Raw genomic sequence first — 20,810 nt, forward strand, 5'->3', positions numbered from 1 at the left:
AGATAATCTATTAAGTGTTGAGCAAAGTGGTGGCACCAAAGGAATGCTTAATAAATGTTGGCAGTTATTTACATTTCTGGAGGACAGAGACAGTTTCTGGGGCTGTCTAGAACTTAACAGCTGCTCCGATTCTTTCCTGTCGCTCACTCTGCCCATCGCCTTCCCCAGTGACCGCGGGCCAAGCTGGGTTCCTCTGGCATTGGCCAGCACAGTTTGCTGGGATGAATGACGTCAGTCTAAGGCCCCAGGCACAACCCAAAGCCTGGCCAGCCCCTTCTACGGGTGCAGGGCAAGGGAGAGGATGAGCCTACACCTCCCCACTGCTGGGAAAACAATGACAAGTGCTTGACACACTGATGGTGGGCTAATTTCATGTCTGAACAGCATCATTATTATCAGCCTTTTCTTCCTCCTCCAATCCGTTCTTCAAAAATTCCCTTATTCTTAGACGAAAACTTTCCCAAGTATATCTACCTTAATTATAATAAACACACGGTCTCAAAGGGGGTTAAAAGGGTTGCAATGATTCACCAGAAAAAGTGGACAGGCTCGGTAAATGAAAAGATAAAGAATCAAGAAACTGGATGTTAAGCTAATATTGCAAATAAAGAGAGAAAACATTTTTAAAAGAAAATTTGGGGGTTCAGATCCTGGGTGTGGACCTACACCACCTGTCAGCTGTGCTGTGGTGGCGTCCCACATATATGTGGAGGAAGACTGGCATGGATGTTAGCTCAGGACTAATCTTCCTCAGCAAAAAACCCAAAAAAGCAAGGTATTTCTTTATTTAGAAAAGAAACATGGAAATTTTGTTCGTAGGATAATTTTAAATAATGTTTTGAATGCTAAATTATATCATGTAATATTTATATAACACTTAAGAGTTTATAAAGTATTTTCATTTACATAGCCTCTGATTCCCCCAAATCCTTGAGGAAGGCAGAGAAAATATTTTAGAAATTTTATTTTTTTACTTATTTTTTATTTTTAAAAATTTTTTTAAAGATTGGCACCTGAGCTAACAACCGTTACCAATCTTTTTTTTTCTGCTTTATCTCCCCAAATCCCCCTGGTACGTAGTTGTATATCTTAGTTGCAGGTCTTTCTAGTTGTGGCATGTGGGACGCCACCTCAATGTGGCCTGATGAGCAGTGCCATGTCCATGCCCAGGATCTGAACCGATGAAACCCTGGGCCGCCACAGCAGAGCTCGCGAACTTAACTACTTGGCTACGGGGCCAGGCCTGAGATTTTACTTTTTAAAAATGAAGTTACAGGTGGGCCCCATGGCCTAGTGTTTAAGTTCAGCATGTTCCACTTTGGCAGCCCAGGTTTGGTTCCCGGGTGTGGACGTACACCACTCAATGGTGGCCATGATGTGGCGATGACCCACATAGAAAACAGAGGGAGATTGGCACAGATGTTAGCTCAGGGTGAATCTTCCTCAGCAAAAAAAAAAAATTACGTTACACAAGAATTACAAGAATATTAACATAATACTAAATAGAATATAGCATTCATCTAAATCCTGTTAAGCCAACAAATAAAACTGTTTATTTCAACTGATGTTGTATGAATATTAGGCTCATTGCATAGGGCAGATGGTTGCACAAAAGGCAGAGCAAGAACTGGAAGGTCTATTTAGATCACATGTACATTATTAATTATTATGAATAAATTATAACTTGGAAGAGGTTTTTTTCCCCCTCATCTTTGGAAGAGTTCTATAAAAGGTCATTCATCCAGGATTCTAAATACTCAAATTATACGAACAAAAAACTGCTCAAAATAGTGTTTTATAATTGGTTTAAAAAGCGCCCTTGTCATAACAAAGGAGTTATCTGCTAGACTGCAGACACTCTTCCGACAGCTAAAGATGTCACTGTGGCCCCATCCACGTGATCTGTGCACATCCTGACCAGGAACACTCCCCTAAAAGATCACACTGCTCTCTGACCAATGACATATATTTACATCCCATACTTGAAATATACTGTACTAGGTCCACTGTAGAGAAAAATCAAGAAATTGGACCTGGAAGATATTGGGCCTGCATCAAGCAGCATTATGGGAAAAAAGACCTGATCAGTATTCATTAAAAGACTGGATGTGTTGCAAAAAATGGATGCGTCAAGAGTATCTCAACTTTCGCTAGAACTATGGTTTTGGGCAATCTAAAATATATGAGAGTCATAACAAGATTAAATGTTTTAAAGAGCATCTTAAAAAAAAGATCATCTTAAATGATTGCAACAAGAGTGACCTTGACCAAGCATGGTTCTGTCTGCAGGGGTGGTCAGGGTTTCCTATCCAGGGTGGGTCCCATGATAATGGAGAAGGCAGACTCCAGATACCAAGTAGCAACAACCCAAGGAGAAGGAGATCATTCTTCCAGACTGGTGAAGACATTCAAACATCGCCACGTCTCTTGCCGTTTCAAAGCAGTCCACAACGATGTAAGCTCCGAGTCTGCGTGAAGACGCATTTGAGTTGGCTGATGGGCTCACACTTGGTCTAGATCCATCTCCAGCCTGGCCGAGGCGTGCTTGACTTGGCTTTGTCTCCCCCAGTATACAGTAGAACGGAGGTGTCACGTTATATGGGCACTCATCTGCAGGGTTGCACATACTAGGTTAAACATTAAGCAAAGACAGAACTATTTGAAACAATTTGAAATGAATAACGTGCAACATTCTGCCAGCTTGGCCTCCGTGCGCTGCCATCTTAAGTGAGCGTGAGCCGAGCCGCGATCTGCTCTTCCTGCCGTCTCAGTCTTGGTACACACATCTTGTGATGTGGAGTGTGATTCTAAACAAAGTAAATTAAGTGTGAGTTAAACAAAGGAGGATTCCATACAAACACTATCCCTAAATACAAATCAGTCATTTTTTAAATATGTTGCTCAACCCAAAAAACAGCAGACAGATATTACGTTGGAAAAATGACTGGCTGTGCTGCAGAAAGATGTTATTCAAGGTGGCTTCTAGCTATGGTCACAGTTAATGTGGCATACTGCATCTAGCATCAGAGCATCTGTACCAACCGAAGGGAGAAAGTGGCTAAGGAATAGCAACAAGTGTACCAATTACAGCCAGGTGGTGAGTCAGACCTTAAGGAAGATGGAAAAACCATGAGATTTCTGATCGTAAGGCACGAATTTGAGGGTTACACCTGTCAAGAGCAGTACGCTGAGAAGGCTTGGCCTCTACACTCTTCAAACCACCCACTGTTCATTGTCCCCAGATGGCCTGCTTTTTGTCTAGAGGCAACTCAAAACCAGCTAAAGTTTTAGGAACTGCTTCAACCTCAAGGAAGTTGGAGCTGTTCACCACGACACAGCAAAATTTCACTCGGAACTGGCAGACAAATTCAAAGGAAGGGACTCTCTCCCTAATAAGTTTTGAAGGATGACAAGGGTAACCTGGGCTAAACAAACGAACTTTTGCCTTACTCACTCACTTTCTCACACCTTCCAATGCTACGCCGTGACTCCCCCACCCAGTGAATCCTCCTTTCACAGTCCTGAACCTCCCAGTCTCCCCAAGAAGGAATGATTATTCGAGAGGACTCCAGTCCCTCCATAACACATACTCACCCATGCCCACAGCAGCTGAATGTTTGCAGCTGGCTGGCTGGCGGCTCTTACTAGCTAAGCTGTAGGCTTCTCAAGAGTTATGACTGCTCCTAAATATATGTCAGTTGTACTTGCTATTGGGAATACGGAATTCAATTAAATATTCCAAAATGTTAATGAAATATGAGTGCAAAAAGAAAACTGTTCTTCTGAAAATTAATACTGTGGAGAGACTTGACAAGGGAGAGTCAACGATCGAATTAGGTGGGGCTAAAATGACTGCTAAAGATTGTAGGGGAAATCACAAAAACGTAGCAGTTTTCTGTCATCAGACCGCCTCGCACGGATCTTTAAATTTTCCGTCTCTTTTAAAGAGATCCAAGATGGAAATTCGAGACGAGGCTTTATGGGTGCGGTCTAGGGAAGAAAGAAGACGGGGAACGCCAATCCGTGAACCCAAATTCAAAGGAAGGCTTTTGGACCGACATCAAAAGACTGGCTGCTCGGAAAGTTTTATTTCGAGCGACAAAGGCCCGCGGGCTGGAAAAAGCGCCGTGGTCGCCACCTACCGAGGAGGGGGCTGGGGGAGAACTGCGGCGGGGCCCGCAAAGCCGGCGGGCAGAAAGGTCACCGAGTCGCTCGACTTCGTGCTTTACAGAAACACCTAAAATCTCCGGGCTCGAGTTTTTAAACTTTGGAGTTTAACTTCGGCGAACAGCAACGTCTCGCTATTTTGGAAATTCACGAGCTAATCAAAGTTGAGAGGCAAAAAAATGATCGGGGGGAGGGGTTTGAGCAAAACTGCTCCGCGGTTGACAGAACAAAACGGGCGACAAATCAGCTTTCCTGCTCCCACTCCACGGCTTTTCCTCAACTTTCCTTCTAAACGTTGAGTATGAGACGGAGTGTGAGCAAAGCCGGGGTCGGGGGGATCAAAACAGGAGAGTCCCCTCGCCTCGCCCTCCAAAGTTGGGGCAGCAGTCTCCTGGGGCCGCTTTGGAGGCAAGCTTTCAAAACGGACAGTTCTTTGTGTCCCGGGGGTGGGGGTGCAGGGCGGGGACGTCCCTCGGCGGAGCACCCAGGGCAGCAGGCCGGCCCGGGGCTCCCCGGCCTTGGCCGCGCTCCGGCCTCGCAATCTGCAGGGAATCTCGGGGGCCAGAGTCAGCGCGAGCGTCGCACGGCGGCAGAGGCCGGCGGCAGCGCGGCGGGGAGCAGGCTGGAGCCGCCCCCGGCCTGGATCTGCGCCCCTGCGCCCCGGCTCCCCTCCCCCACCCGGGCAGCCGCGCAGGCCCCAGGTGCAGCCATGTTCTTGCTCCCACCACCCGCGCCTCCATTGACAGTCCTTGCCGGAGAGGGCCGGGCGCCGCTCTCGCCGCGTCCTCGGGCTCCGGGCTCGCCGGCGCGAGGCTTTCTGGGAGTCGTAGTCAACTGCCCCCGCCGTCGCGTTGTTGGGGACGAATCAGAAACTACAATTCCCGCTGGGCGGCGCTGCTGGTGCGCACGCGCAGCGCGCCTTCGAGGAACAAAAAAAAAAAAAAAAAAAAGAGGAGGAGGAGGGTGAGAGAGAAGCTCGGAGAGCAGAGAAAAGGGGCCACCGGTCGCCCCCCCGCTTGCCCGCACGCGCTCTCCAGCCGTGGCCTTCCGCCTGCCGCGGTTACCCTGGCCTCTCCCTCGGTCCCCTGTGATCAGATCTAGGTGCTGAGCGAGGCCCTGCCGGGGCGGCCATGCGGCGGTGACAGGAGCGCGGCCGAGACGCACGGGCCCCTCGCCCTCTCACCTCCAGCGCGCTCGTCAGCTCGCCTCAGCCCGAGGCTGCTCCGCCGCGGCCGCGGCTCGCGCGCGGCCCACACTCGCTTCCCTTCGCCTCCCCCGGCCCGGCGCTGCCTGGAGGCGGCTGCACTCGGGTGAGTCCCTGTCGCCTCATCCCCCGCCCCCGCCCGGTTGCCATCGCGAACAGGGCCTTTATTTGGGACTCGCCCCCTTCGGGGCCTGCAGGGACAGGGGTCGGGGCGGCCATGTAGGGGCCCCCAGCTCCGGGCCCGCGGTCGTTGGGGGTGGGGCAGGGGCAGACGCGGTCGCGGGGGACGGCAGTTGCACGCGCGTGGGGGAGGGGCGCGCGCGCCGGCGTGGGGGGGCCTCACGCGTGAGCCCCGTGCGCGAGCGAGCCCGCGGGCTGCGCATGCCCGGCCGCTGATTGGCCGGCGCGGCGGTGCGGGTGCGCGCGCGGTGCCAGGCCCGAGCCGTGGGGTCGCGCTCGGCCGGGTGTCTCCGGGGCTCGTGCGCCCGGGCAGCAGACGCGCCGGATTGGCCGGCGGGCGGCGGGGGCGGCGCCGCGCTGCCTGGTAACTGCGGCCGGCGGGCGGGCCCGCGAGCGCCGCCCCTCCCGCCCCTGCCCGCGCCCAGGTGGAGCCCCGAGTGGGCTTTGTCCCGGGCACGGCCGGCGCTCCTGCCCCCGGGGTCTGCTCTTGGGGGAAATCAGCACAATGACCGGAAGGAAAGCCTCAGCCTCCAGGCCGCGGAAATAAGCCGCCCGGAGTCGGCCGGCACCCAGACTGGGGTTTAGGAGAGGAAGAAGACGAAACGCTGCCCTGTCCCTTCCCTGCCCCTCCGCTTGTGCTTTTCCAAGTTTTGCCTTTTAGTGAACGAGGTTTTGGGATTTTAGTGTTACGGTTCTGCGCCCCTTTGCGGCCCAGCGCGCTCGGACGCCGGGTCCCGTTAGGGACGGCTCCCTCCGGCGAGGGCGGGGCCCGTGCCGCCGCCGCACCTCCGCGCTCAACTTTGCGCGGACAATGGCTCCTGATAGGCCGCCGCGCTTACAGCGGGCGCCGGGGGCTCGGGCCGCAGAAGGGAAGTCACTTCGCAAATGAGCGTGCCCTGAGCGAGCCCGGACTTTTCCCGAGGCGAAGGCCTCCCGCTTGGGACGCCCCGTTTCATTTCCCGCTGCTGTTTTGCTTGTCCCGGCCTCAGCCGCTGCGGGCTGCCTCCTTGCCCTAGCGCTTCGCCTGCGTCTTAGAATCTTGGCGCACACCTGGAGGCTGGGGTGACCTTTTCTTCTCTGTAGCTTGTGGAACTCATTCGGAGTCACTGTAACATTTTCTCGGTCAGAAATTCTTCTTCGTACAGTGTCCCTATGAACTTGTTCGCCCCTCTTGGGAGGGCGTCTTTATTTCCTCTGAGTGTGTGGTTTTGCCGTGTGTACGCGTGTCTGGCCTGGTCACTAGGTATTTAACTCCTGGATGGGTAGGGATTAAGCCTCCGCCTTTGGCGCTCTCCCCCATCCGGTGTGCAGCCGTCAGAGTGCCTTGTGTATACTAGGAACGACGGCTAGCTTTTGGATGTTTCTTATGTGCCCGGCATCGCTTTTAAGCACTTAACTATTATGTTTTCTTAATTTCCTCACAACCTTCCGGTAATTTCACTTTATAGATGAGGAATAAGCCCAGAGAAGCTGGGTAATTTACTCTTCGTTACCCAGCAAGTAAACCCTGACTCCAAGATTTGAACCTAGGCAGTAGGACCCTTAACCCCTAAGCAGGTGGTTCTCAGACTCCAGCGCCATCAGCATCCCCTAGAGGGCTCGTTGACACACTCGCTGGGCCCCGCCCCAGACACTCCGATTCTGCAGGTCTGGGGTGGGGCCCGGCAATTTGCATTTGTGACTAGTTCCCAGGTGGTGCTGATGCTGCCGCTCCAAAGACTGCTCACCATGGTGCAAGTTAAGTTATAAGTGAGGGAAATTTATTCCAGATGTTTGCTCTTCATTACTTTAAAACTAGATCTTAACCAAAAATAATTTGGACCGCCTACTGTAGATTGCTTGGAAAACTGATTTGAGAGCTAAGGTTTTTTGTTAGCCCTGGTTAGAAAATTGAAAGTTTAGGTGGCGCAGCGGTTAAGTGTGCACATTCCCCTTCAGCGGCTCAGCGGTTCACCTGTTCGGATCCCGGGTGCGGACATGGCACTGCTCAGCAAGCCATGCTGTGGCAGGCGTCCCACGGATAAAGCAGAGGAAGATGGGCACAGATGTTAGCTCAGGGCCAGCATTCCTCAGCAAAAAGAGGAGGATTGGCAGCAGTTAGCTCAGGGCTAATCGTCCTCAAAAAAAAAAAAAAGTTTAGTAAGTAACCATGGGTTTAAGTAGAGAATAAAAGTAGAACTCTGAATAACTCTGGGCCCCACCCCCTTCTTCGTTTATTGATTTATTCATGGCATAGGCATTTATCTCATCCCAGAGAAGCCTGGCGCATCCCGACCCGACCACAGACTCTCAAGTCTGGGAACCCAGAAGCGGGGTGATGGGGCCTGAGCTTGGCACTAAGGTAAGGTGGCCCTAGGGCAGCAGGCAGAGCAGCCAGAACTCAGAACCGCCCCCACACCCTCAGCCTTACGCATCTCCAACGATTTGGCTTACTGTTAAGAATATGACTCCAAGGGCTGTCCCCGGCCCAGTGGTTACAGTTGTGTGTGCTCCGCCTTGGCGGCCCAGGTTCACAGGTTCGGATCCTGGGTGCAGACCTGCTCCACTCATCAGCCATGCTGTGGAGGCATCCCACGTACAAAGAAGAGGAAGATGGCACAGATGTTGGCTCAGGGCAAATCTTCCTCTCACACACACCCAAAAGAATATGACTGCAGAATTTGTCGGTAAAATGGAGGTTTTCTGGTTTTGTGGGGTTTTTTAAAAGATTTTATTTTTCCTTTTTCTCCCCAAAGTCCCCTGGTACATAGCTGTGTATTTTTAGTTGTGGGTCCTTCTAGTTGTGGTGTGTGGGACGCTGCCTCAGCATGGCTTGATGAGCGGTGCCATGTCTGTGCCCAGGATTCGAACTGGGGACCCTTTGGCCACTGGAGCGGAGCGTGCGAACTCAACCACTGGGCCACGGGGCCGGCCCCTCGGGTTTTTTCTTCTTGGGGTGCAAGTCTTGTTGAGAAAGATTTTTAGTCTTGTTGTTATAATGCATTTCTTTCAGGGGAAAATAATTTCAGATTAGATAGGAGGAATGGGATTAGTTTACAGTTACGTTCTATCCTTTTTTATGATCTGTAGATCAGTGGTGTGTTCCAAAACAAAATCTAAAAGACAAGGTCGCTACTCCAGGTACTTAGCTAGAGGAGTGGTAAATAAAACATCGAAACACTTTACCTCTTCTGTTAGTACTGGTGACTAGCTATTTGCATTGCGTTCCACCTGATTCACTTCAACCAGTCTCATTCTTCATTGAAAACATGAGATTTTGTAATATTACAATCCCCTTCATAACTGCTGTGGTATAATTAACGTGAAATTGTCTTAACCACTGGCTTAAACAGATGCTGAAGAAGTGATTTTTGTTTCTCTCTTTTTATGTGTGAGAAGTCATACTCTGAGAGTGGTATTTCACTTTTCGAAAATGCGTTAGAAGCAGTTTACCTGAAAGACACTCGCTAAGAATTTTCTTAATGGCGGTCTACTAAAAATCCCTGGTAGCGTTTTTCTTCAGAAGTTGTGGACGTTTGAGTCAGGCGTGTCGGCTGTCAGTAACTGACAGAGAGCAGGGAAGGCAGTTCGTCAGTTCCGTCGAGTGGAGAGTCCTTGTGATGAGTGGGCTACAATGGCAGCGCAGCAGTAGGAAGCAGCAGAGTCCGCTCACCACAGGGAGGCTGAGGCTGCCTGCCTGGAGGGGGAGAGTTAAGAAATAGTGTTTCAGAGGATGTGTGTTTGCTGGAAAAATGAATGTGGATAAATCAGATCTGCTGAGGGTTTGATGTTGATATGCTTACCTCTCCACCCTTTCCTCTTGCTTGCTTCACCATTTTCCTCCTCTCTTGTCTGTCCTTTATGGGGACTCTCACAACTGCAGTTTTCCTCTTTCTTCCTCCAGTCCTTGTCTTAGTGTCCCCTGCTTGTTTCTGGCACCGTCGCTCTGCTTTTCCCCCTTTGGCGCAGTGGGGAAGGAAGGAGGTTCGAGGCGGTCAGGGATCATCAGGGTGATGGAGGATTGGACTGAGGAGGAGTTCCTTGGTTGTCACTTGATTAAAAACCGTAGAGAATTTTTAAAGAATTTGTTTATTTGAAAACTGTAACTTGAGAGGCAACATGAATTTATAACTGAGAATAGAGAATCTGGCTTCATGGATGTAGACACAGGTTCTGAGATCAGACTGCCTGGACTCCATGCTTGCTCTTGCCACTTCCTGGTTGTGTTACTTTGGGCAGTTCGCTGCGTGTCTTTGTGTTTCAGTTGCCCTGTTTTAAAAAACGGGCATGATGATAAGAGAACCTGTTTCTGTTTTAGGATCTTTGTGAATATTGACTGAGTTAAAATGCTTGGGATGGTATCTGGTATACAGTAAGCAGTCAATAGATATTAGCCATAAACATACTATGTTTAATACTTTTGAGCAATTGAATTTTCTGAGGAAATGAAAATTTGACTAATAATGCTGACTACAAGGGTAATCTCTACAAACTCCAGAGGATATAAACTCTGAGGGCCAGGACTTGTTCTTCCTGGGGTTTTTCTCTTGACTGTTAAATTGCTTTTGTTTTTGTAGTGTAGCAAAGGACATGATTTTTTTTCCCCCTTAAAGTGCTGTGTATGATTATCTTATGGTATAGTTGTAGAAGCAGAGAGTAGTGAAGAATTTGGTCCTATTTAGGATACCTGGTTAAAATGAGCCCTGGTTAGCAGACAGAACCTGTAAATTTGTTTAATGGAGACTAACGTCTGCTTTGCAAATAGTGAATTTGTAGTTGAAAAATAGCCGTGTGGAACTGGTTATCCAACACATAAATTCACTCCACCGATTTTTTGTCCTTAGCTCTCACAAGTTTTAGAGGTAGTGCCTTCTTTCCCCACTGGGGATGTTGATATAATTGAGATAGAAACTAGTAAAGGAGTTGAAGGGTAATTGCAATTTCTTTGTCTTTATAGGACAATTAAAGCAGGTGAGGAAAGCTTAGCTATCTTATTTGTGGCCAGGCCCCAATCACATGTTTTTACCTGAAATTGATGGTTTGATTGATGAAATCTGAGAAAACTTTGCTTTTATATATGGTTTTTTATAGGGGAATTGTTTTTAGATAAAGCTTTTACTATTGACTAGAACATAAACGTGAATAGAGTTTTGTCTAGATTGGGTTTTCAGGCCAAAATCGGTTTAAAGAAAATAATGTTTTGGATCTGAACTAAAATTAACAAGTGTTAAAGACATTATTTCATTTCTGAAATGATGCTTTGACAAAGGAGGATGACAGCATGTATTATGTTCACTTTATATGTGAAGAAAGAGCTGAGAAATTGACCATAATACTGAAATTAGTTTGAAAGTTTGAAAATTGGCTAAAGGGTTACAGGGAGATCCAGTAGCCTCACTTCTTCCTTCTGTGCTTTTTTTTTTTTTAAGATTTTTTTTTTCCTTTTTTCTCCCCAAAGGCCCCCCCCCCCCGTACATAGTTGTGTATTTTTAGTTGTGGGTCCTTCTAGTTGTGGCACATGGGACGCCGCCTCAGCATGGCTTAATGAGTGGTGCCCTGTCGGAGCCCAGGATCCGAAGTGGCGAAACCCTGGGCGACCGAAGTGGAGCGTGCAAACTTAACCACTTGGCCACGGGGCCTGCCCCCTGTGCTTTCTTTTTTGCCATTTTAAAGCATTTTAAGCATTTTTAATTCAGTGCTTTTAATTACATTCAGAATGTTGTATGACCAGCGCTACTATTTCTAAAATCTTTCTCATCACCCCAAATAGAAACTCTGTACCCATTAGATGATAATTTCCCATTTCTCCACCGCCCCCCCCCCCCACAGCCCCCAGTCCCTGGTAACCTCAAATCTACTTTCTGTCTCTGAATACTTCAAATCTACTTTCCGTCTCTGAATTTGTCTAGTTTAGGTATTTCATGTAAGTGGAATCATACAATGTTTGTCCTTTTGTGTCTGGCTTATTTTACTTAGCATAATGTTTTCAGGGTTCATCTATGTTGTAGCCCCAGAACTTCGTTCCTTTTCATGACTGAGTGATAGTCCATCGTATGATATACCACCTTTTATTTATCCGTTCATCTGTTGATGGATTTACGTTGTTTCTATCTTTTGCCTATTATAATATTAGCTATGAACATTGGTGTACAGGTTTTTTTTGAGTCTCTGTTTTCAGATCTTTTATGTATATACTTAAGGAGTGGAATTGTGTTTTGTTTTTAACGCTTTCCTTGGGGCAGAAGAATTTGGGTGTATCTGAACAAACTCTCAATAGCATGGAAAACTCATGTAAAATGAGCTTGTCACTTTGTGAAGAATAAATTTGTGTCTGCCATTTCCACATAAACACCTCTTTCAGGTGGTTCCTTACAGTGATTTTGAAATAAATTGTAAGATGTGCACAACACAAAAGTTACCATCTTAGGCATTTTAGGTGCCTAGTTTGTACAGTCACATGGTTGCGCAGTCAGCGCGCCATCCGTCTCCAGGACTTCTCCATCTTCCTAAACTGAAACTGCCCGTTAAACGGTAACCCCAGGCCCTCCTCCCCCAGGCCCCGGCACCCACCAGCCTACCTTCTGTCTGAATTGGAGTGTTTTTGGTACGTCATATAAGTGGAATTATTTGGTCAGTATTTGTCCTTTTGTGACTCTTATTTCACTCAGCATAATGTTCTCAAGGTTCATCCATGTTGTAGGATATGTCAGAATTTCCTTCCCTTTTTTTTTTTTTGTTTGTTTGAGGAAGATTAGCCCTGAGCTAACATTGCCATCAGTCCTCCTCTTTTTGCCGAGGAAGATTGCCCCTGAGCTAACATCTGTGCCTGTCTTCCTCTATTTTATATGCTGGATGCCTGCTACAGCATGGCTTGACAAGCAGTGCCATGTCTGCACCTGGGATCCAAACTGGCGAACCCCGGGCCGCTGGAGTGCAACATGTGAACTCAATCACTGTGCCACCAGGCCGGCCCTGTGAGAATTTCCTTCCTTTTTAATCTTTGTAGTGATTTTTGGATTTTTGAAGTTTTTGTTTTTATAGTATGGCAAAGGAAATAAAATTTTGTTTTTAAGTACTGTGTATGATTATCTTATGGTATAATTGTAGAAGTGGAGAGTAGTGAAGAGTTTGGTCCTATTTAGGGTATTTGGTTAAAATGAGCACTGGTTAGACGAAACCTGTGAAGATTTCTTTTTCTTTTTTCTTTTTTTTTTTGAGGAAGATTAGCCCTGAGCTAACTGCTGCCAATCCTGCTCTTTTTGCTGAGGAAGCCTGGCCATGAGCCAACATCTGTGCTCATCTTCCTCCACTTTATATGTGGGATGCCTACCACAGCATGGTGTGCCCAGTGGTGCCATGTCTGCACGCGGGATCCGAACCGGGAACCCTGGGCGGCCAAATCGGAACGTGCGCACTTAACTGCTGCGCCACCAGGCCAGCCCCTGTGAAGATTTCTGATTGCATGTGTCCCATAATTTTGAGAATTGCTCTGTGTGTTTTGATTCCATTTGCATACACAGTCCTTAGAGATAATGGTGTTTTTTATTATAAGTTAAAAGTTACTTCCTGATTGTGTGTTTTTGTCATGTTGATCACTTCTATAAAGCTTTTAGAGTAATTTTTCTTAGGGTATGTCGTGAAACGGTAGGGTAGCACTTTGCCCAACTAGATATTCACTTTCCGAGTCTACTTATTTCACATTTGTTCCCTTTTTGTCACCTCATCTGTAGGAAAAATAATTTTCTTTATAAGAGCAAAGCGTTTAAGCTATTGTTCACCATTCATCTTCTCTGTTTTAAGCTTTGGAAGAGAAGGGATCCTTTATTACATTTGGAATAAGTACTAATTTGTCCACTACCCCAACATGTCAGGGCCTCCTGCGTGGGTCAAGTATTGTGTGAGGCCCCCAGAACGCAAGCTGTTTCTTGGAAAAAACTGGTATGGGCAAATTATATTGTTTATTGAGAGCTTCAGGATAAAGTTGTTTAGTTCAGTTTGTATATTCAGTCCAGTTTACTTTTTTACATATTTGGAGTAAGGTGCCATTTTTAACTTAAATTTTAAAACAATCTTTGGGGCCTAGCTTTGATGTAAGCAAATTTTTATGCTTGGTCCTGCATGCTTTAAAAGGTGCGCATGTTATAGTTCACAGCATTGGTTTATTGTATACCTTAAGTTTATGCAATATGTCACTTATATCTTAAAAAAACTGGGAAAAGTAAATAAAAATAAATGGAGAAAAAGCAGTGATTTATTTTGGTGCTTTTCTAATTAGTTTTTCCTGCCCCATCAGAAAATAGATTATTTGGCAGTGGTAATTAAAGCAGTTAGTTGGGAAATTTTCATTTTATCACACTTGGATTTGGAGAGTTTAGATGTAAATAGATACATATACATGTATTTTTTTAAAAAACTATTTTAATGAAATGTAAATTTTTAGATGCTTACTCAATTTACTAAATACTTGTGTGAAGCACTCTGTATCAGGTACTTAACACATTCTGATAACAACCTTGTGAGCTAAGTACAGTCTCATTGTCGCTTTCCAGACTAGTGAATTTGAGGTTAAAGAATCCCAGGGTCAGCCACATCTCATCCCGGAGCTGGGCCTGGGACTCGGAACTCCGGCCGGATTCCCGATGCATTCATCCAAGCTTTGCTCTGTTGCCTGTCTTCTGCATACAGTGCACTTTTAAAAGTCAAGGTGAACTTTTAGATGATAGTTTCTTGGTTTTCATTTCCTCTTCCAATTCATACAAAATTGGAAAAAGAACAAGTGATTCAGCTTTTCAAGTACCAAATGATTTTTAAATTTGGAGTAAGGTCAGAGGGTCTCATTCTTTGTGTATTGGCACAGCACGCTGCTGCTTTTTAAAAATCTGGACTATCAATTGAAAAGTGTAATGTATACATTTGTGAAAATTTTCTCTCAAACTGTAGTGTCAAGAAAAGTTGTGGGTCTTCCTGAATAGCTGATGTGGGTTTTTTCTTTGTGTTTGGAGAACATTGTTTTGGCTGCTGTGAAACTCGGTATTGAACTTGTGATCCACCAGTTGGGCTGATCCTCCTCTTTCCCTGGCTTCGTTTTACTATTTTCTTATTCTTCCTTTGACCTAGCTTGAAAAAAAGGATAACATTTCGTTCTTTTTCTTAGCTATCTCAACATCTTTTTGGAAATGAGGTGTGTAGAGGGTATAAACATAACACACGTGCAGATCATTTCAAATCTTAACACTTCAGATGTCTTTTGTTTCTTCTTGAGAGATCACGTAGGTTTTACTGATATAAATGCAGCTTTATTTCAACAGATAGAAATTAAGAATTTAGTGTCATAAAATGTAAGCTTAGCCTACGCGTTTAATCCTCACAGGAGTCCTGTCTCCTAAAGTAGGAATTGTTAGGATTCATGTTTTAAATTTGAGGAAAATGAGGTTTTGAGACCCTAACTAATCCAAAAAACCATAGTAGGGGACAGTTTTAATATAAACCTAGGCAGTTGGATTCAGAGCCCATGCTCTTAACTACCACGTTACACTAATTTCCAGTTCTGATGTTAATGTTTCAAGTATAGATAATGATATTAATTGGTAAGTAAATTTGAAGAGCATTGTTTTTATTAATTTTACTTAACTATTAATAAAGAATATAGCTGCAAGGTTGAAAAGTCAGGTGACACGATGACTTCTGCATTCTAGCCAGTGGTCTACTATTTGATAGCATTCGCTGTAACTAAGTTCTAGTATTGGTGGGGAAATGGGCCAGGAGCCCAGTGTTCATTCTTGAATTCGGGGCATGTGCGGTGAGTGCTCACTGTGTGCAGAGCACTGTGTTAGTGCTGGGGCGAGAGCACCCCCCGAAGTTTACAGACTCACCGTCCGTAACAGATGCCATCCAGATTAGAAGACCTTGATTTACTGGCTGTGATAGACATTCTGTAGACAAGTTTTATTTGATAATCTTCAGATAAAGTAGCGTGCGTTTATACTTTTAGTATAAATGTGTGTATATTTATACACATTTACCTTCATGAATTTTCAGTCACTGCCTCTTTAAAATGCAAGAAGAAAGAAAAACAGCCCATTTCCAGTTTATTTAGCTAATAGAGACAAATTGTAATCAGTAACTTGCTACATAACGTCCTTTGCTGTCCCAATTCTAACATTCCACCTGTGACAGCAAAAGTAGCAAGAGACTTAAACATCCATGAAATAAGGCAAAAGTAAGAGAAGTTTAATTTAGGACATATATACCTAATGCTTTAAAAATTATTTTGGAACACTTTTAATTGTGCAAATTAGTTACAAGAACCTCAAACAAAAATTTCCTACTTATCTTTCACCCAGAGACCGCATTCAAGTTTTGCCAAATGTCACTTTATAGCAAAAGGGTCTAATCCAGCATCACATTTTCACCCGATTGTCTTGTTTCTCTAATATATTTCACTTTAGAACAGTTCCTCAGTCTTTGAATTTCATGCCCACGACCTTTTTGAAGATTACAGGGCAGTCATAGAATGACTCTCAACTTGGGTTTGTCCAGTGCATTTTGGGCTGAATTATCACAGTGTTCTCATTGTGTGCTATTGGATGGGACGTGGTATCTCTTTGTCCCGTGACAAGTGTAAGCTTTGATCACTTGGTTAAGATGGTGTGTGCCATATTTTCTTTTGTTAGTAAGTATTTTCTGTGGCAATACTTTGGGATAATGAAAATATTTCTTGTCTTTTTAGCATGGAGGAATCTTTTTTTTTTTTTCCTCTTGAGGTTGGGAATTTTTTAATTTTTTAGGGATGACGGTTAGTGCTTGGACTTAAAAACCTTATAGTTGTTGTCTAAGTCCTTGAAAACTTAATGTTTTTTTGAAATTTAAATATTATGGATGGTGGAATTTGAAAAATGTTAAAAATCAGATTAAGGGGGCTGGCTAGGTGGTGTAGCGGTTAAGTTTGCACACTTTGCTTCAGTGGCCTGGGGTTCACTGGTTTGGATCCCGGGTGGGGACCTACACACTGCTTATCAAGTCATGCTGTGGCAGGTGTCCCACATATAAAGTAGAGGAAGATGGTATGGATGTTAGCTCACAGCCAATCTTCCTCAGCAAAAAAAAAAAAAAGAAAAAAGAAGAAAAAAAAAAGAAGAGGATTGGTGGTGGATGTTATCTCAGGGCTAATCTTCCTCAAAAAAAAAAAAGCTTGAAAAAAAATCACATTAAATCTTACAGTGTATGATGGTGGCTTGAAAGAACATGGGGAATTAAGAGCAGTCAGTTAGATCTGGATTAGATTCTACTTAATGATTATATGATGTTGGGCATTTTACATTATTTTTCCAAATTATCACCTGCTCTTATGTTAAAAAAGTCTGTTTTGTAAAATGTGTCAGACAGATGTCACCCTTTTATAATAAACACGTCAAGGTATTATTAAGTTAATTACTTTGGTATCATTCAGAAGTTAAATTAATAGGGTCAGTGAATTACCTTAAGCACATTTTCAGTAGAAGCTACTAAATGGACATAATTAGAATGAATCATAGTATGTTGAAAAATATTTAAGACAATTGTAAATTCTGTGTTCACAATCCACATTGATCTTACTAAATAGATGCTGACCTGTTAGGCATGAATAAGTTTCCTCTCCTGAAAAGCAGATTCTCTAGCGTTTAGTGTTTAGTAATTATAGGTAGCACTTGGAGGTATTAAATACCATCGATTTCAGAGGTAGGAAGATTTAGGCAGCCTAAAACATTGCCAGAATATAGCATCACATGATAACCTAAATTAATTTGAATGTGACTGACTCTTGTTTAGGATAAAGGCAGCTGATTCAACTATTAGGTCATTTCCATTTATTTTAGGCACCGTTTTATGACAAAATTTGTAAGTTTAAATGATGAATTTTAACTTGGTCTTAGTACTCATCGTTTTGAAGAAATTTCTTTCTTTTTTTCTTTTTTTGAGGAAGATTAGCTCTGAGCTAACATCTGCCACCAATCCTCCTCTTTTTGTTGAGGAAGACTGGCCCTGAACTAACATCTGTGCTCATCTTCCTCCGTTTTATGTGAGATGCCTGCCACAGCATGGCTTGACAAGCAGTGGGTAGGTCTGCACTTGGGATCCGAACCAGTGAACCCTGGACCACGTGAACTTATCCGATGCGGCACCGGGCTGGCCCCAGAAATTTCTTTTATAAATAAGAATTTGTATTTTTTAAAAGTTTGAGATCCCATTTTATTTTTTCCTTAGAATAAAGTGATTCTTGAAGTTATTTTATACTTCTCACTGAAGACGTTTCTGTTTGTGTATGTATTTAAGACTCTTCAAGTTTTTAAGACTATAATGGTGCCCTTAGTCATTAATTTTGTTGAAATTTGGCTTTTGTGCTTGTTAATAAGATGAATTGGTAAATTTGAGCTTTACCTCATATACATAAAATAAGCTGAGGCTAGATCTCAAAGGATGGAGACAGTAGGACCATATACAAAAACTAAGGAAGAACTAGCTCATCTTAAATGCTGGCCCAGAAGGAGCAGCTACAGCACAGGAAAGTCATACTGCACTGCCTCATGAAGACTGCCTAGGATTACACTTCTAATCCCTGTGTAGTTATTTACCTTGGCTTCCTTTTTGTTTTTTAACCTGCCTTTCTTTGATTATTATTGTACATGAAAGGGAATTTGAAATTTGGAGATACAGATTCTAGTTGCTTATTATAAAATGAACTGTCTCTATGGCCTTAGCAAGAGATCTGACCTTTCTGAGTTGAGCTTCTCATTTATCAAATGATGGAACAAAGAGGTTGCATTGAAATATCTTGAGGGGCCAGCCCCGTGGCTGAGTGGTTAAGTTTGTGTGCTCCCGTTCTGTGGCCGGGGGTTTCGCCAGTTCAGATCCTGGGCATGGACATGGCACTGCTCGTCAGGCCACGCTGAGGCAGCATCCCGCATAGCACAACCAGAGGCACTCACAACTAGAATACACAACTATGTACTGGGGGGCTTTGGGGAGAAAGAAGGGAAAAGAAGAAGAAGAAGAAAATTGGCAACAGTGTTATAGCTCATGTGTCAATCTTAAAAAAGAAATATCTTGAATTTTCTTCTTGATCTAAGATTGTATGTTGTTAAGATTGAAATGGAAAAATGGTTGTTGAAAATAACTAAATATGGTAAAACAAAGAAATAGGTCATGAATGTAATAAAAAGCCAAAATCAGTGATAGGTTACCTTCCCCACTTACCAGTCTGATCTGAAGCTTACTTGGAAGCAGAAATAGGTTGACTATGTGGGGGATCAAAATTGGCCACCCTGAAATGTGTCTCTTTGCCTTTGTTATTTTTAAGAACAAAAGGCTCTGAAAGGAACTTTGACTTTCCCTCTAACTGCCTAAAATAATGTAAGATAGAAGGCCTGTTCCAGGAGGAGCTAATACCCTAAGATAACTATAGGATAATGTAAAACAGGTGTGAAAAAAGGCACCAACAAGACCAGCTTTTCAAAGTTCTATCTCTCAGGCCTCATTCTCTATAGGTGGTTCAGCAAGCAGTTGTCTAACAAATATTTGCATTTCCATCTCCGTGTGAATTGCCTTTCTCCCCTCTGAAGTCCCAGACCACCACCCCCAACATCTTCCTTTGTCTTTAGATGAAGATAGTATTTAAAGCGGCAGCTTTGGCCATTCTGACCAGTGACTCAGTTTTCCTGGGTTTCTTCCAGGTATATGTGTTCCTAAACTTTGTTATTTTCTCCTGTTATTCTGTCTCATGTCAGTTTAAATCTTAGACCAGCCAGAAGGACCTAGAGAGTAGAGGAATTGTCTTCCTCCCCTACAAAAATTTAGAAATCTTTTAGAGATCAGCGTAATCAAAAATATTGAGGACCTCAGTTTTTCTGTTAGGGTGATGATGGCTTGTGTGAAAATCTTCAAGAGCTCTCTTTGACTCACTCTAAAATATTTTGCATTATTTTGCTGTTCAACATTAACAGCAAGGATCATTAAATTAAAAGCAGGGGCCAGCCAGGTGGTGCAGCGGTTAAGTGCACACGTTCTGCTTCGGCGGCCTGGGATTCGCCGGTTCGAATCCCGGGTGCAGACATGGCACTTCTTGGCGCGCCGTGCTGTGGTAGGCGTCCCACATATAAAGTGGAGGAAGATGGGCATGGATGTTAGCTCAGGGCCAGTCTTCTTCAGCAAAAAGAGGAGGATTGGCAGCAGATGTTGGCTCAGGGGTAATCTTCCTCAAAAAAAAAAATTTAAAAGCAGAAGTATGGTCAAATGAAAACATTTATATGGAATTAATTATTGCCTTATTTGAGATAGAACAGATCAGAACAGTAAGGACACAGATAAACTTAATCCCTGAAATGGATCTCCAACAAGAAACATAAGATGATTTTAAAGAATGGCTGGAGTCTGTTTTCAGAGAGATAAAGAAGGCATCGCATCTGTTAAACAATAGCCGACTAGTATAGAAGATAAAGAAATGAAACAGCAACAGGCCAATTAAATTCATCTTTGAAACCCATAAAGGAGAGTTAAAATCAAATCGGGAACAAAAGATGAAGTCAAAAAACATTCAGAATTGAAAGAATTGAGGAAATTGGAAAAATGGGAAAGAAGATACAGCAGACTCAGGTAACTTATTTTTTGTGATCTTGGCAGGCTTTCCCATCCCTTTTCTCTTGATAGCAGTGTCCTGGTTTGCCTTTTGAGTAACTGCCTACCTTCCCATCCCTTTGGTTCTAGCTGGACTGCTGATCACAGCGTATCCCAGGTAATCATGTTCTGACTAGCCACAGTAGAGGGCCGGGCTTGGGATAGGCTCGTGACACAAATGCCCAGAACTTTTGTGCAAAAAGTCGTAGGATGATATGGTAGTCTTTTGCCCTGGGATCATGGTACAGGTGTGTGGTAAGCTTAAAGATGTGTGTGGCAGCTGCTTCTGTCTTAGGGAACAAACTTATCTGCTCACGGAGAAGTGAGGCAAGCAGGGAGGGAGTGGAGAGAACTTTAAGGACATGTCCTGTGTTCCTGGATCTAGTTCTGTGTGGAGTCAGTGCAACCTTTAAGCTGAATAATTAGGTAAAACAATAGAAATTCTCTTGTGTACTTGAGTTGGTTTGAATTAGGAATTTGTAACCTCACAATATTAAGATAGTTCTGGCTAATTCATAAATTGTTCTTTTATATTATTTACTTACTTACTTTTGAGGAAGATTGGCCCTGAGCTAACATCCACTGCCAGTCCTCCTCTTTTTGCTGAGGAAGATTGACACTGAGCTAACTA

At 44.3% G+C, this 20,810-nt stretch overlaps 1 protein-coding gene and 1 long non-coding RNA gene across 7 annotated transcripts in view; one reads left to right on the plus strand and one right to left on the minus strand.

The window, feature by feature from the left end:
- Positions 1 to 1,530: 1,530 nt before the first annotated feature.
- Positions 1,531 to 5,659, minus strand: LOC139074858 (uncharacterized). Its single transcript, XR_011524720.1, has 3 exons — positions 5,351 to 5,659; positions 3,595 to 5,086; positions 1,531 to 2,807 (listed from the first exon to the last, which is right to left on the minus strand). It is a non-coding gene; the product is annotated as an uncharacterized lncRNA (long non-coding RNA).
- Positions 4,867 to 20,810, plus strand: part of GTF2I (general transcription factor IIi) — a 115,613-nt gene continuing 99,669 nt past the window's right edge. For 2 of the 6 annotated variants that reach the window (XM_070567771.1, XM_070567772.1), the window contains exon 1: positions 5,080 to 5,477. The gene's annotated coding sequence lies outside the window, so the exon portion shown is untranslated. Of the gene's footprint in view, positions 5,478 to 20,810 lie in introns of all 6 variants that reach the window. The other 4 variants (XM_070567770.1, XM_070567767.1, XM_070567769.1 and 1 more) reach the window with 4 other exon arrangements.

The sequence above is a fragment of the Equus przewalskii genome, chromosome 12, assembly GCF_037783145.1.
Source record: "Equus przewalskii isolate Varuska chromosome 12, EquPr2, whole genome shotgun sequence".
Classification (NCBI taxonomy): Eukaryota; Metazoa; Chordata; class Mammalia; order Perissodactyla; family Equidae; genus Equus; species Equus przewalskii.